Below are 15661 nucleotides of genomic sequence, written 5' to 3'. Positions count from 1 at the left end.
ATAGTGCAGTCAGCTGGAAGAATTTCAAGCAACCCATTATAGTGGATTCGACCATAGAGACTGAATACATCACTACTTCGAATGCTGCAAAGAAAGGCTTCTAGTTCAAAAAATTTATCATGAAATTTGGGATTATGACATCGAATGCTATACCACTTTATTGCGATAACAATGGAGCCATGACACTTGCTAAGGAGCCGAGATCTCGTTAAAAATCAAAGCACATCTAACAGTAGTATCATATTATACGTGACTATCTCGAAAATAAACAAGTCGAGGTGCGAAGAGTAGACTCTGTGGATAATATGACAGACCCACTGATAAAACAATTGAGCCAGCCAAAAATGAAAGTCCACCTTGAGAGGATGGGACTTAGATTAGTGGCCAATTGACTTTAGTCCAAGTGGAAGACTGTTAGATGCATGTCCTAGAAGCCAATATGGTTGACACATTGTAATAAAGCTAGGACACAATTTTATACTTAATATATTGATTTGATCAATACAAGGACAAGTTTATTTTTCATTCAAGTGCGATGTGTCCTTGAATCATCCATGGAATTAATATTTCGATACATATTCTTAAAATATTGAGAATTAGAGATATGTATTTAATTTCTAAATACTCTCGATCATAGTATCATCATGAGGATGGTGATCGATCCAAATAGATCGACGCACAGATCGCTTCCTTCGAGGTAGATGAATCTCTAATCTACCGGATAGATGAGTCTCTAGTTTATAATGTAGAGACACTGAATGATGGGTATGGATAGTTATTAGAGAATAACTAGTATTGAGTGTGACCATACGAGAGATCACTTGGATTTCTACTTGATCGTCAGTGATTATCTCAATGCCGTGGTTGTGTGAATGGTCTTTTGAGCTATGATGGTATGATTGCTCGTAGTGAGGCTGTTGGAGTTTGACTGATATATAAATATAATCTCAATGAGCCCTTATAGTAGATGTTAGCGACAGTTGGTCCACTGTAGGAGTAGGATGCGCATCAAGATGGGATCTATCGACATTGATAGAAAGGAGTAGTCCTATGAGATTTGATAGACTAAGTTCGAGAGTTTGTAGTCACAGCAGTGTGATTGATGGAAAAGAGTTTCCATAAAGATTATAATTGGACTTGAGCTGATAGAATTTATCATATGACTGATGATGAGGTTTGATGATTTATCTATGACCTGCCATCTAGTTGGAACTCACGATAGAGGGACTGAATTACACGTTAACTACACCTTGAGATTCATTTTCGATTCTATTGAATTACCACTACATACTGTTAGGTGTCACTAGTGGATTGTGAGAGCTCACTAGAATTGCTCAGGATCGACAATCCTTAATGAGTTAGAGTGAAATTATTTCGATCCATTGAAAAGAGTTTCATTGATACAATGATAAAGATCATTGTATATCTCACTATCAGATAGAATTGGATCTATGGAGTCACACAACGAAGGGATTAGATTTGGAATAAGTAATTGGGCTTATGAAGTCTCAATTAGGTTTGGAGAAATTCTATTTGGTTCAGGGTAACCTTACTAGCACATGGTTGGATCCAATTTTTTCTTTACGTTTGAATTTCTTATTTGATAAGATTAATGCAAATTAAATTACCTGCTAATAAGCTAAATGAATTAGATTCATTGGGCTCCAATTATTGGGTGTCTCGGATTTTGAATCAAATGAATTAATGGTTCAAGTCCTTAATTAATTTTCTTGATAGTTTTGATTGGGCACCACTTGATTTGATTAAGTTGGGCGTGTCCATCAATTGGTGGGTATGTGGGATCAGCTTTGGGCATCCCATGGGTGCAAAGTGGGGTGTATTTTTATGGATGCAAGAGCTCTAATAGTTGGCGCCTAATTGATTTTCAAAAGGAGGTCAAATAACTAAAGGAATAAAGAAACCTAATGCAAGTAGGACTTGTATTAAATACTTGTTTAGTTTTGAATAGGATTCAAACCTTATGCCTATTTAGAGGAGTCTCCCTTAAGATCCCTAAGCACTTTAACCAGCAGCCCCACGCCCCCTTAGGAGAGCCCCACGCCCCTCTTTTCTTCTCCCCTCTCTCCTCCCTTGGAGGTCTAACGTCCGTCATCTTGGACGCCCTCCATCTTCACGCCCAAAAGGGGTTTGGGCATTTCACTTGATTGCTGGCTTCTAGTCCCTGGTTGCTTCATAATTTAGAAAAAAAAAGTAAGAAAAAAAGAGAAGAAAAAGATCAAGGAAAGGATCAAAAAGTTGATTGCGATCCAAACTTCGTTCAGATTCACAGACTGATTTTTTTTGAAAAAAAAAATTAATTTTAAGAAAGCTGTTTCAGTCTGATCTTGAGTGGATATCCGTAGAGATCGGACACTTACACGGCTAAGAGAGAGCCTCTTCTCTTTCAGATCTAGATTTGAAGAAAGAAATTACGAAACAGATATGTGATTCAATCACATATTCAATTTCAGTGTATGTTCAATTTCAGCATATGAAGTAGATCCTTGTAGTTTATGTTTTATGCATGCATGATATAGATTAAAAGGTGTTTTAATCTTCTATTCCACTGTCATATTTAGAAAAAAAATTTTAAAACATACATGCATGTCCCGACATAGAAATTTCAATAGGTGGGCAATCATTTATGAGCTTTTTGACTAGCCTAATAAAGTTTTGAGCAGTTGCCAGTTCGTGTGAATGATTGGTGAAAGATACCTAAGACTCTTAAATATGATCTTTGAAAATACATAAAGATGATATTGATTTTTATGTCATCTATGGTTTGATACTTATCATATATATATATATATATATATATATATATATATAAAATAATATTTTATGAAAGAGAATTATGGTGCTGTGAATTCAACTTCTCTCAGGAGTTTTGTTATGCTACGTGTACCTAAAAAAGATGAGTGTTTACGATACGACTATATATATATATAAAATAATATTTTATGAAAGAGAATTATGGTGTTGTGAATTCAGCTCCTCCGAGGAGTTTTGTTATGCTACGTGTACCTAAAAAAGGATGAGTGTTTACGATACGGCTTGGGCTTTGGCCCGTGGCTAGTGTTGAATGAGGCTCATAAGGCATGTTTCTCGGGTTGAGTCAGGGAAGGAATCCCCATCTGAGATGAAGATGAAGACCGTCTCCTTCTCAAACTCTGGCAGCCTCACTGCCTATTTAGTCAGCTCACCACCTCTCAGGAGGCATGCCGAGTCTCTCTCTCTTGGTTTGATTTGAAGATTTTGGCTTCCATCATTGTGCCCTGTTCGAAGTTCATTATGGCTGCTACCAATCTCACCAGGGACGAGGTAAGCTCCACCTCTATTTCTTTAAAGCTCCCTTCTCCATGATTTCTATCGGCGAGCAACTTTGATTGGCCTGATTTTGATGAGATATCGCCGGATTATTCCGTGGTTTAGATCTTCCATGAAATGGCCAGTTTTTTCTTTTTTCCCTTTTTTTCTCCTAACGGCGCTAGGGTTTGGGTCCCCTATTTTTACGAAGAAGAAGAAGAAGAGAGAGAGAGGGTGCAGCTCTCTTCTCTCTCTTCATTTTCATTTGTATTTTGTCTCTGTCCATCGGAGCAAGGTGAGCTCCTCTTTCCTTTTTTTTCTTCTTTCTATCCTGCGTTGCCGGTGTGTGATTGAAGCTGGCAGTCGGCAATTTTAGTTGAACAGGCAGCCCCTATTTTTTATGTTATTTTGCCTCCCCTCACTGCCGGCGACAGCAGCCACCATTGAGGCTGTCATCGGGGCCATGGTGTCGCACCGTCGGGGGGCCGCCATGGGTGGCCGGTGCCGATCCTCTGTGGCTGTGCAAGGGAGAGGGACAATCGGGAGCCAAACCTCTCCTGTTGGAAGGAAGAAGAAGAGAAAGTGCTTTTCTTTCTCTTCTTTGGTTTAATTAATTTATTAACCAGAATTGGCTGGCGGAGGGTCACCGTGGATTGCCCCTCCGGCCTTGAGGGTTGCTGATGGGAGTGGTTGCCGTTCTAGCCCGAGAACAAGAAGAGGAGCAAGAACTCTCCTTTTGTGAAAGAAAATAAAGAAGGGATCGTGCGGATCCTTAAAAAAAAAAAATAATTATGTTTTTTATAAAAAAAAAATAAATAAAAAAGAAGAAAAGAAAAGAAAGAAAAAATATTTTTTCGCTCTTCTCTTTCCTCTTTTCTCTTTACTTTCTCTCTAAAATTTTCTTTCTCTAAATTTTTTCTTTCTATCATATTTGTTGCCTCTCTCAATATTTTTGGAATCTTCGATCCGATTTTAAGTAAAATTTTGATTTGAAATTTATTTTCTGAATTAAAATTAATATAATAATATAATTCTGAATAATAGGTTCTAAATTTTTTTTTTAAAATTAATTGATCTGTTTGTTCAGTGTTGTATAAGAGATAAGTAATGAACTATCTTCTCGAGATATTTCATATTCATTTGAAAGTAAATAACTATTCTTTGAAATTATACATAATTTATAAAATTATATTTTTAATAATTTTTTTCTTTCATCATGCCTATGCTACACTTATTTTGTCATTTATTTCATTTTATTGGTTCTTAATTATATATAATATTATTATTTTATTTTTATATTATTAATTTTTTAAATAAACAAACATATAATAGTTATGGATCCATCTCAGTATGCAACATTTTTTTCAAAGAAAAAAATAGAGATCTTAATATTGTTAAAACATAAGAAATAACAAATACTTCTGCTATTCCCACTACAACTAAGAATACACTAATAATGACTGTGAGGGGTTGCTGCTCCTCGAGAGCCGCTACCATGGGAGGTGACCGGCCTTCAAAGAATAACCCCTCCCCTATTTTAACGAAGAAAAAGAAGAAGAGAGAGTCTCTCTTCTTTCTCTTTCTTTTATTTAATTTATTTCTTTTAAAACTAGGGCACTTGGAGTGGGCCCTCGTGAGTCATGAGGGATTTTAAATCAAATAATTTATATTTTATTATTTTATTATTTTTATTTTTTTGACTGATCAAGCATTGATCACATCAAGTTGTGAAACAATATCAACTACTTTTGGTACAAAATGGTTGTGAGATATCAATTCGCTACGCCTTGATGTCTCCAACAACAAACGTGTTCTTGTTGGATGTTCACCCACCATATCATCGACTGGTGATCTCATAATGGTATCATCAGCTGAATTTCTTTATGGTATAAGGGACACAGCTCGCACTGCTCGACGGTGTTGGAAATTTATTCTTTCACAAAAAAGATTGCGACAATCAGGCAACCGTTCAATTTACAATTTCCACAGTATAGTGCCATGTAGAGATGAAATAGCTTGTGTTGCCCGACAATGTCACAAAGAGATTTTCATACAAAAAAGAATCACTCGAAGACAAAATACTTTGGCCAGTAATTTTCTTATAGTAAATGTAAATTAGTTTATAGTAAATGTAAATTTTACAGTAAAATCTAATAGACTTTTATTGTAAAATTTATTGACTTATAGGTTGTACAATGGAAATATGTGACTTTGGAGGACGAACATGCATGTGTGAGTATTATGGAGCAAAAGTCTAGTATGAAGAGAGGCAAAATAGGTCATGCACCAAAAGAGTCCAAAATTTAGATATGTTGCCAACCAGGAAAAGTGCAACTGCCTGTGCTTAAAGAACCACCTCCACTGTTGAAAACTTTGATGGATTATAGAGGGGAAAGTTAATCAAAAATATTTTGAGATAATATCAGGTCCTACAATTTATTGTTTTCCTTCACATCAATGGGCAGCCGTATTGATTGGATAATTAACGATGGTAGTGGACCGTATGTATTTCAAATCGACGGACAGAATTATCACAAAATTGGATCGTTATTACTACCTGAGGGAGAAAATCCACAGTTTGCACAGCTATATATATATATGATACTAAGCATGAAGTTGAAAACATGATATCAATTATTGAGAAACGAATACAAGGCTCACATTTCGATCCAACCATTGTGTAGCAATTAGTGGATATGTTAAATGCTAACAATATTCTGGTCTAGTCATTTGGAATAGCAAAAGACAGTTTTACTGAAAAAAATGATACAAAGCTGCGGTTATGACTAATAACCGATCGCAAGACTGATGGTCGTTAGTATAACTTACCAACTTGTACTGAAGTAGCTGCATTGATAGTTGGTAATTTTGACAAGAAAAATAGAGGAAGAGGCATAATAATCGAGCACAAGACAAGGGAACTTGAAAGAATTACTGAATTATACCCAACTTTCGTGACAATGCAATACCCTTTACTATTCCCTTATGGTGAGGATGGATATAGAATGGGCATTAAACATAGGAGTCGTCCTGGTAGCGAAACCCATAAAAGAAAAATGCTGACCATGAGATAGTACTATGCTTACCGGCTACAACAACATATCGGTGAATCAGACATATTGTTAAGGGGTGGTTGCCTTTTCCAACAATTTATAGTTGATGTTTACATTGTAAGTGAAGAACAAAAATTTCATTGGATAAGAGAAAACCAAGCAACACTACGGTCTGATCTACTCAAAGGAGTGCAAGATGCTGTTTCACGTAGGGACACAATGGTACATTTTATTGGAAAAATAATTGTCCTTCCATCATCCCACACTGGGAGTCCACTATGCAGGGTATAGAACTATCAAGAGGCAAAGGCAATTTGCAGATGGACTACTATCCAGATGTTTTACTTGCAACCCAAAATGGCTAGAAATACAAAATTTCATGGATGAGGTTGATTCGTACCAAAAATTGAAAGACAAAGCTGATGTAGTGAATCGCGTGTTCCACCTCAAGCTTCTGGAACTACTGTCTGATATAAGAAAGAAAAAATATTTTGATCATACTATCGCAAGTAAGTTCCTTTCATATCTGATAAAAAAAATTTATTTCCTATAGCATATATATTATTGTCACAACATTGACTGTTTTTCGTTACAAACATACAGTTATCTACACGATCAAGTTTCAAAAATGTGGTCTCCCTCACGCACATATATTGGTTTTCCTGCATCCTAATGACAAGTCCACAGATCCTTCACACATTGATAAAATAATCAAATATCGAATAAAATTGAAGATCCTGAAGGTTATTTTGTTATTAAAACATACATGATACATGATCCATGTGGTAAAAACAGATCATCTTCTCCTTGTATCGTTGACAATCGTTGCATCAAATAGTTTTTCAAAAAATACAACAACCAAAGTATATTGGATGAAGATAGCTTTCCAATATACAGAAGGAGGAATAATGGCAACACCGTGACAAAAATGGAGTCGAACTGGACAATGCTTATGTGGTTCCTTATAACAAAAAGCTCTTAATAAAGTATCAAGCACACATAAATGTTGAATTCTGCAATCGTTCATGATCAATTAAGTACTTATTTAAGTACATAAATAAAGGCCATGACAGAGTCAATGTAGTTATTGAAAAGATAAATGCCGATAGTGTGCATGCATCTGTAAGCAGACACATTGAGGTTGATGAGATCAAAGCTTATCTGGACTATAGATACATTTCAGCATCAAAGGCTTGTTGGAGAATTTTCGAATTTGCCATCAATTATGGAGACCCTTTAGTTGAGAGACTCAATTTCCATCTTCCAAATGAATAAACAACAATTTTTGTTGATACTGCAAATTTAGAAAATATATCGAGAAAATCAAGAGTTGATAGAACCATGTTCATAGAATGGATGAAGGCAAACAAGCAACATGAAGAAGCTAGAGAACTAACTTATGTTGAGTTCCCCCCAAAATGGGTATGGCACAAAGATGTTCTAGAGTGGATGAAAAGGAAGTTTGGCAGAAGCATAAGCAGAATATTCTACGCCCATCCTGCAAGTGATGAACGTTATTATTTGAGGATGTTACTAAATACTATTAGGGCTTCCACATCCTTTGAAAACATTCAAACAGTAAATTGAGTCCTCTACCCAACATTCAAGGTAGCTTGCTATGCTCTTGGATTGCTTGATGATGATAAAGAATGGCACGATTGTTTACAAGAGACATCCCTTTGGGGATCTGGTCATCAACTACGATAACTTTTTGCAATGCTACTGCTTTACTGTGAAGTTGCTAACCCCATAGAACTTTGGACTGTTAATTGAAAAATATTATTAGAAGATGTGTTTATACATACAAAGAAAAAAGTTAGATCAATTACAACTTTATCTAACTGAAGAATAGATACAGAGCTACGCATTATTTGAGATTGAACGAATACTGCAAAGGTCATGCAAATCGTTAAGAGATTATGAGGACATTTCATTGCCAAATGCATCGTTACTAGGAGAATTAAACAATAGACTTCTTACTGAGGAGACAAACTATAACAGAAAAGAGCTTCAAATAGAATTCACAAAGCTTTACAGTGGCTTAAGTACAGACCAGCTTACAATATTTGAAGTAATTGTCAAATCAACAATGGCAAAAGAAGGCAAACTTTTCTTCATTTCTGGCCATGGAGGAATGGGAAAGACTTATCTGTGGAAAATAATTTTGGTAAAACAAAGGTCAGAGGGCCATATTGCTCTTGTTGCGGTATCTTCTGGAATAGCATCATTACTATTTTCTGAAGGGAGAACTACCCATTCAAGGTTTCAAATTTTGTTGAACTTAACAGAAGATACAATATGTGAGATAAAGCAAAAAATACAATTGGCAGAATTATTGTGCAAAACAAGTCTTATCATATGGGATGAAGCACCGATGGCACACAAACATTGCTTTGAGGTGCTAGACTATACACTGAGAGACATATTGCGGTCTACTTTTCTGGATAGTCTTAACAAACCATTTGGTGGAATGACAATGATACTTAGAGGAGACTTTCATCAAATATTATTAGTTGTGTCTAAAGGCAGGAGAGAAGATATAGTAGGCACCTCCACTAAATCATCATACCGGTGGCAACATTTTGAGATCTATCTACTGCACAAAAATATGCATTTGGAAAATGGTGCTTGCACAAGTTCAAGTGCCGAGTTTGCACAATGGATTCTCAATGTTAGAGATGGTAAAGAGGCATCTGATGTTGGTGAGCAATGGATTGAGATCCCACGTGAAATTATGATGGACCGCAATTGCAATGCAATACAAAAAATAATTGAATTCACTTATCAAGATGTGGCCACTAAACTGATAGATAAGTATTTCTTGCAAGAAAGAGCCATCCTTACACTGAAGAATGAAACAGTCCATGAAATAAATGACCACATACTAGACCTAATTCCAATAGAATAAAGAATATACTTCAGCTCAAATTCAATTTGTAGAAACTCAACAAACTCTGGTGATGATGATGCCCTTTATCCAATTGAGTTTCTCAATTCATTGAAATTTGCTGGCATGCCAAATCATGCTCTTCGACTAAACAATGATGTTCCTATCATGCTGCTTCGCAATGTCAACCAAAGTGCTGGCTTATGCAATGGTACAAGGCTTATTGTAACTCAACTTGGAAAATGGTTTGTGCAAGCTAAATTCATCGCTGAAGAGAACATTGGCCAAAAAGTCTTCATTCTTTGACTAATTTTATCGCCCAATGAATCAAAGTGGCCATTCAATCTTCGAAGGAGACAGTTCTCCTTATCCATTTGCTTTGCAATGACTATAAATAAGAGTCAAGGCTAAATATTAAACCATGCTGGTTTATATTTATCCAAGCAAGTTTTTTGTCATGGACAATTGTATGTCGCTCTATCAAGAGTCACAAGCAAGAATGGATTACACATTGGTAACAGATAAAGAAGCTGAAGAGCCTAGCCATGCAAAAAATATTATCTACCCAAGAATTTTTGTTAATATAAAATATGCTAAGTGATTGGTATCAATATTACTTATCACTAAATTAAACAATATAAAACTATTTCTCTTTTTCTTCTTACTTTTGTCCCTTACCCCCTTTTAGAACACGGTCCTTCCTTATGCTTGAAATTTTGCAGGTCAATGGATACCAAAAAGTACTCACTTTTGAGTGAACTCTCTATTGAATAAGTCACATGAACCATCAAAGCTAGAGTTATACGTCTGTGGCAAGCAACCAATACAAAGACAAATGAGAACATCAGATTGAAATTGATCCTATTGGACAAAAAGGTAGGCACAAAACATATTTACATAAGACATGCTTTTAACTATAAAAAACAGAAATTTACCTATTCTAATGTTACATATGACAAGGATACAAGCCATTGTGCGCAATGTCCAAGTTAAGAAATTTAGACAAAAATTTCAAGAAGGCCACTGCTGCTTCATAACAAAGTTTGAAGTTGTTGGAACCTACTCAAAGTATAGAGCTGTTCCAAATAATATGTGAATAATTTTTTACTTTACAATAATTCTTCAAGAAGTACAGACTCCAACTACTGAGATTCCACTAGTCCACTTTCACTTTACAGATATGCTTCTTATATCTGAAAGGGGAAACAAAAATACATATCTGAAGGTAAAAAATAAAAATACACCACACATAGCTCAATATATTTTATTTTCAATACTTGATATAATACAATTATTTTTACTATTATTACATATATCATTGGAAAGCTCAGTGGAATAAGTGAAGTGAAAAATATATAAGCAAGAGGAAAAACAATTTTTGAAAGAGATGTTGAGCTATTGCTCGAAAGGCAAGTACCTTTACAAATATAAAAAAGGAGCTTTCTTTCCTATATTACACACAATATTTATACACATAACTATAAATAAATCTTTCAGCAATGAAAAGATTAAAGTCACACTTTAGAGAAAAGCAACAAATGAGATCAGTTTTGAAGAAAACAAAGACCAAACCACCTCTTGCATCATTATTGCGACATCAACAACTATGAAGATGTTCCAAGGTAACAAAATATTTGCATATGTAACTGAGTCTTTTTAATTTTATAGCTAATTACTCTCATCTTCCACATGCAAATAAGTACAACCTCTCTTCTACCAGTGCTATGAGAATTTTCAAAAATATTGATATCCCAGAAGTAGTAAAACTCAAATAGAGGTATATATGCTAACAAAATTTTAATTAAACAATGATAAATTCATTTAACATTAAAAAAAAAATTTAGGTTCATAAAGGCAACAAGCTCAATATAACAGCTGTACTCGCAAAGTGATGCACATAAACCCCTGCATAAATAGATGTTCTACAATAGAAGAACACTACAGTAGCTGAAGGAAATGCAGGGACAAACAGAATAAAGCTCAAAATTATGATACTAATACATCATAGAATTAACCAAGGTTCAGGATTAATATAAGGGTGAAGCACCATTCCGGCATAGCAACAATGATCCTTTTCAATGGACAAGTTGAAAACTTATTGGGAACCACTAATTTAAAGTTGGCAAAAGATAAATATTAGTTCAGCCAGTGTTCCTGACCAAGTTCAAGATCTTTTGCATAAATCATTGGTCTTCAAAATTAAGCTGAATGACTATAATTTGAAAGAAGGCTTACAAAATTATATAGTGATGAAGACTTATGAAGCAGATGAAAAATTAGAAAATAACTACAAAATTGCCAATTTGACAGAGGTAATTGCATAATGGTCTATTTCTCCTCAAACATAATGCAATTCACGGCTATACTTCATCATTTTTTTTGTGACAGGACATGGTACATGACTCAAGTGATGACGATGTCAGAGAAGTTCAGTCCCATAAAAAGAAAAGGATGCTATCAAAGTCCACGTCAGGAAAGCACGAACCAAAAATAGACATGATAGAATCAAAAATTGCTAATGAAGATAGTGACATAATAACCCCCAAGAAGAAACGAAAGCTTCAAATCATTGATGGAGATAATAAAATCATTTTCCATATGTTGAATTTTCTATTACATTTTGGTTTACTCTATATCGACTACATCACATTATTTTTTCATCAATATAAGCACATCAATATTTCTAATTATCAAATATTACATATTATAATCTTGCAAACAACAATATTTGAATAATTAAAAATAGGACAACAATATCTAAAAAATTATTTTCATATATTCGGCTCCGCACAATGCACGGGTCTTCGACTAGTTATTATCATGTATTAATAATATTATTTTTTTTATTTTAGAAGAAGTATGATGTGGGAGATGAGCATTATAATTTTACAATGAAAGCTTTGGTAGAAAATTAGAGAGGGATGAAGTACCGTTTAAGAAAGAAGTACTTCACATACAATTGTAATATAACAATAAGAAAAGAAAAGGTGAAGTACCTAAGAATATCCAAGAGGCTCAATAGAAAGAAGCTATAGATAGTTGGTCTACTCTACAGTAACAGATATATAGAAATTGTTATCTTTGATTGATTGAGGTCAATTTTTTATGTCGTGATTGAGATCGATCTTAAATTTTGGTATATATGGAACAATGGCAAAATAGGGCAGATACCAATATTGAATGCAAGAAGAAGTACAAGTACCTCCATTATGTAGGAACAAGGAACGTCGTGCAAATCAATCACCTGTAGGTAAAATCTATCTAAATTTCTTTAAGTGCTTGCTTTGAGGAATATGTCTATTGTATTTATTTAATCTTTTCTTTATGTTGTATACTCTGTTCAAAAGGATAAAAAAAATTTGAGCTGCCCCTACAATGGGCCAAGACTCATACTAGAAAGGATGATAATCTTGTAAATGCTGCTGCTGCTGCTAGACTCATTGTAAATATCTTTTATCAGTCAATTAAACTATAGATCTTTCTTATTTTTATTGTAATATTTATCTCTTATAATTAATACATGTCTACTGGGAACCAACAGGAGATGTTTAAAGATGCAAAAGTGGATGAAATATTTTCTGAATAGTTTGTGAAGAAAGATCAGACATGGTCCATTGTTTAGGGATAGGACCAACTCTCAATTCACTATGGGGCCCTAAAGCAACTAATGAAGTCTTGAAAAAGAAAAATGAGAGTCGGCATAAAATGGTTCATGACTTGGCAGGTCAAGTTGGAACTTTCCAAGTCCAAGTAGCAAATATTTGTTGTTCAACAGCTTTGATGGGTACTCTAGTTGAATTTGTATTTTTTTTTTTATTTCCATATGAATTAGATTGGATAACTCAATCTTTATTTTCAAAATTATCATCTGATTTTTTTTAAAATTGTGAAAGTGTCATGCAAGAAGCTAATGACCATCCGCTATACTTGCCATTTAATTTTTATTTTAAGTTAATTGTACTCATTTATTAATAGGATATTGCCAGTATGAAAGAAGTTGATGACTATTCGCCAAAGATAGACAAAATGTTATCAGTTAGTAACAAACATAGCCCAGAGGTATCTATGATATCATTACTTTATACCACACTCATAATTTAATATTTTTTTAAGAAAGCTGGCTAACTCTCAGTTGTTTCAAGAATGGTGATAGAACTGAACAAACCTCTCATCAAGTGAACACGCCACCTATTTCTGAATCATCTAAAATGGTAAGTAAAATTTAATTTCATAAATTTGAAGATTTTAATAGAATGGTTCGATGTTGTTATAGTAGTGAATCATCAGAACTTGCTGATTAGATCTTACGAAATCAGTACTTACAAGGTGAAGAAGTTATTTTATTAGATGTCTCAGAAAAAGAAATAGGCAAATAAACATTGATTGCTGATGATAAAGGTAAGATGTTGATGGACAAGTGTTTGGAAGATGTATTTTGTGAGGCTTTTGTTTCTTATGCAACTGAGCCCGATGCTTCATTACTTGTAAAGGATAAAAGTCGAGCTTTAATGAAACATGTTGTGGGTACTCATATTGTTTGGTGGAAAGAGTATGTATGCGTCTAGATACATATATTTTTAATAGTCACTTAAGCTCTAAAATTATATATATATATATATATATATATATATATATTTCTTTTGTAGATTTAGATCGGAGATATGATAGATGGTGTCAAGAAAAGATAGAGATTATCTTGCTGATGGTTTCATAGGTTGATGAATTCTCAAATTTTACATAGTTAACTTTTTGGTATCATCAATTCAAGTTTACTTTATTATCTTTTTGGTATAGCAAAAGTGAGCTTAGAACTTATATATAAAGTACAGAAGATCAGCTGGAACTTATTCATTTCATATTTTGAGTTCTAGTATTTACTTTCTTTTATATCAAAAATCTGATGGTGTATAGCCTTGTTCTTTGAATTTTTATGAAACTAAAAAAATTATTGGGATAATTTTTTTGAGACTACCACTATGTATATTCAGTTTTCTTTAATACAATAGTGAAGATTATCTTATTTGTAGTTGTTTCATCATTTTGAAGCTACTAGTCTTCATATATTATTTAGTTATATAGGATGCTTAAATAACTTATCAATACACCATTTCTATTCTTATTATTACAGATGATCCATGTTTCAAAATTTGATAGGGCAGTAATATCGAAAAGTTGATTATATACTCACATTTTGTTATTGATTGTAGAGATTCATTTATACCCAAACTTTGGTAACTCCCACGAATTTTGATTTGTGTGCATTTAGTTACCCATGTTTAATAAAGGAGGATATATACTAGGTCTATACCCATATATACACTCTCACGTACATTCTATTTTATGTGGGTAAAGCAGAGGATATACATACGGAAAGAAAGAATATGCATATAAGCTACACCCACGTCGGACATATCCATATTTAGCCAAATGTGTGTACCAATATGGGTGTTGGCATATCCTCACATTTTTTAGATCTTTACCCATGTATCTTTCACGTGAGTGTATCTTAATTTTTCTGTAGTGGGATTAGAAGCCGATATTTTATTCTATCACAGAGTAGAGATTCTAGTCATAATTTTATACTTGATTTTAATATTTGTTCTAAGATTTTTCAAAATAAATATGTCTTCCATTATTTTTTCGAATCTCTTACACTCCTCAGGTACAGAAATAGAAACCCTTTGTGACTTAAATTTCAAGTGAGTACTACGATCCCATCAATTGGTACACCATCTCACTTAATAGTTATTAGCAATGTGTCAACTAATGAGTGGATAATTTTTATCCAATGCTTTTCAAGCAAACTACAGTAGTCACTGATCTCTAATTTCAAAATCCTCACCTAACAGTTATTATCCTCATTCTTTAGTTAAATCAGCTCCACCATTCACCATCGGATGTAATGCTGTCATTGGATCCCTCACCTAAAGTTATTGGATCCAATCTTATCACTATCTCAGAGCATCTTATACTATAGAGTGGTTGCATCTTTCCTGATGTAATTGAACCACTGTATCAAGTCGAGAATAATCTGTTGAAAAATATATCTTAAAGTCAATCATCTAGGTTGTCGATGATTGTGCTCCATATATGTATATGAATTATAAAATTGATAAATATTATCTGGCATATTCATCATAAAGAATACATCTTCCTAAATAGAACTCATATATTGTGATGAAGTCCTTAAAGCTACTTTCAAAATGATAAAGGAGGATTTATCGTATGGTTCTTAAGTCTTGCTGGCAATCAAATGATACAATTATTATAAGAATGATAATTATATCGAGTGTAGGTCATTGTATGCCATATTAATTTATTATCCTCTTAATCAAGATGTGTGATGATATGGATATGGCATACAGGTGATATATAGGAGTATATTTTACTGAGCGTGACCACCTTCAAAGCACTC

At 33.9% G+C, this 15661-nt stretch overlaps 1 long non-coding RNA gene across 1 annotated transcript; it reads left to right on the top strand.

The window, feature by feature from the left end:
- The first annotated feature begins 3082 nt into the window (after positions 1 to 3082).
- On the top strand, positions 3083 to 9949 carry LOC140851788 (uncharacterized). Its single transcript, XR_012134545.1, has 3 exons — positions 3083 to 3321; positions 5494 to 6868; positions 6963 to 9949. It is a non-coding gene; the product is annotated as an uncharacterized lncRNA (long non-coding RNA).
- Positions 9950 to 15661: the final 5712 nt, after the last annotated feature.

This window comes from Elaeis guineensis, chromosome 9, assembly GCF_000442705.2.
Source record: "Elaeis guineensis isolate ETL-2024a chromosome 9, EG11, whole genome shotgun sequence".
Classification (NCBI taxonomy): Eukaryota; Viridiplantae; Streptophyta; class Magnoliopsida; order Arecales; family Arecaceae; genus Elaeis; species Elaeis guineensis.
Note: the sequence above shows the minus strand (reverse complement) of the source record. Positions and strands in the feature narration are given on the sequence as shown.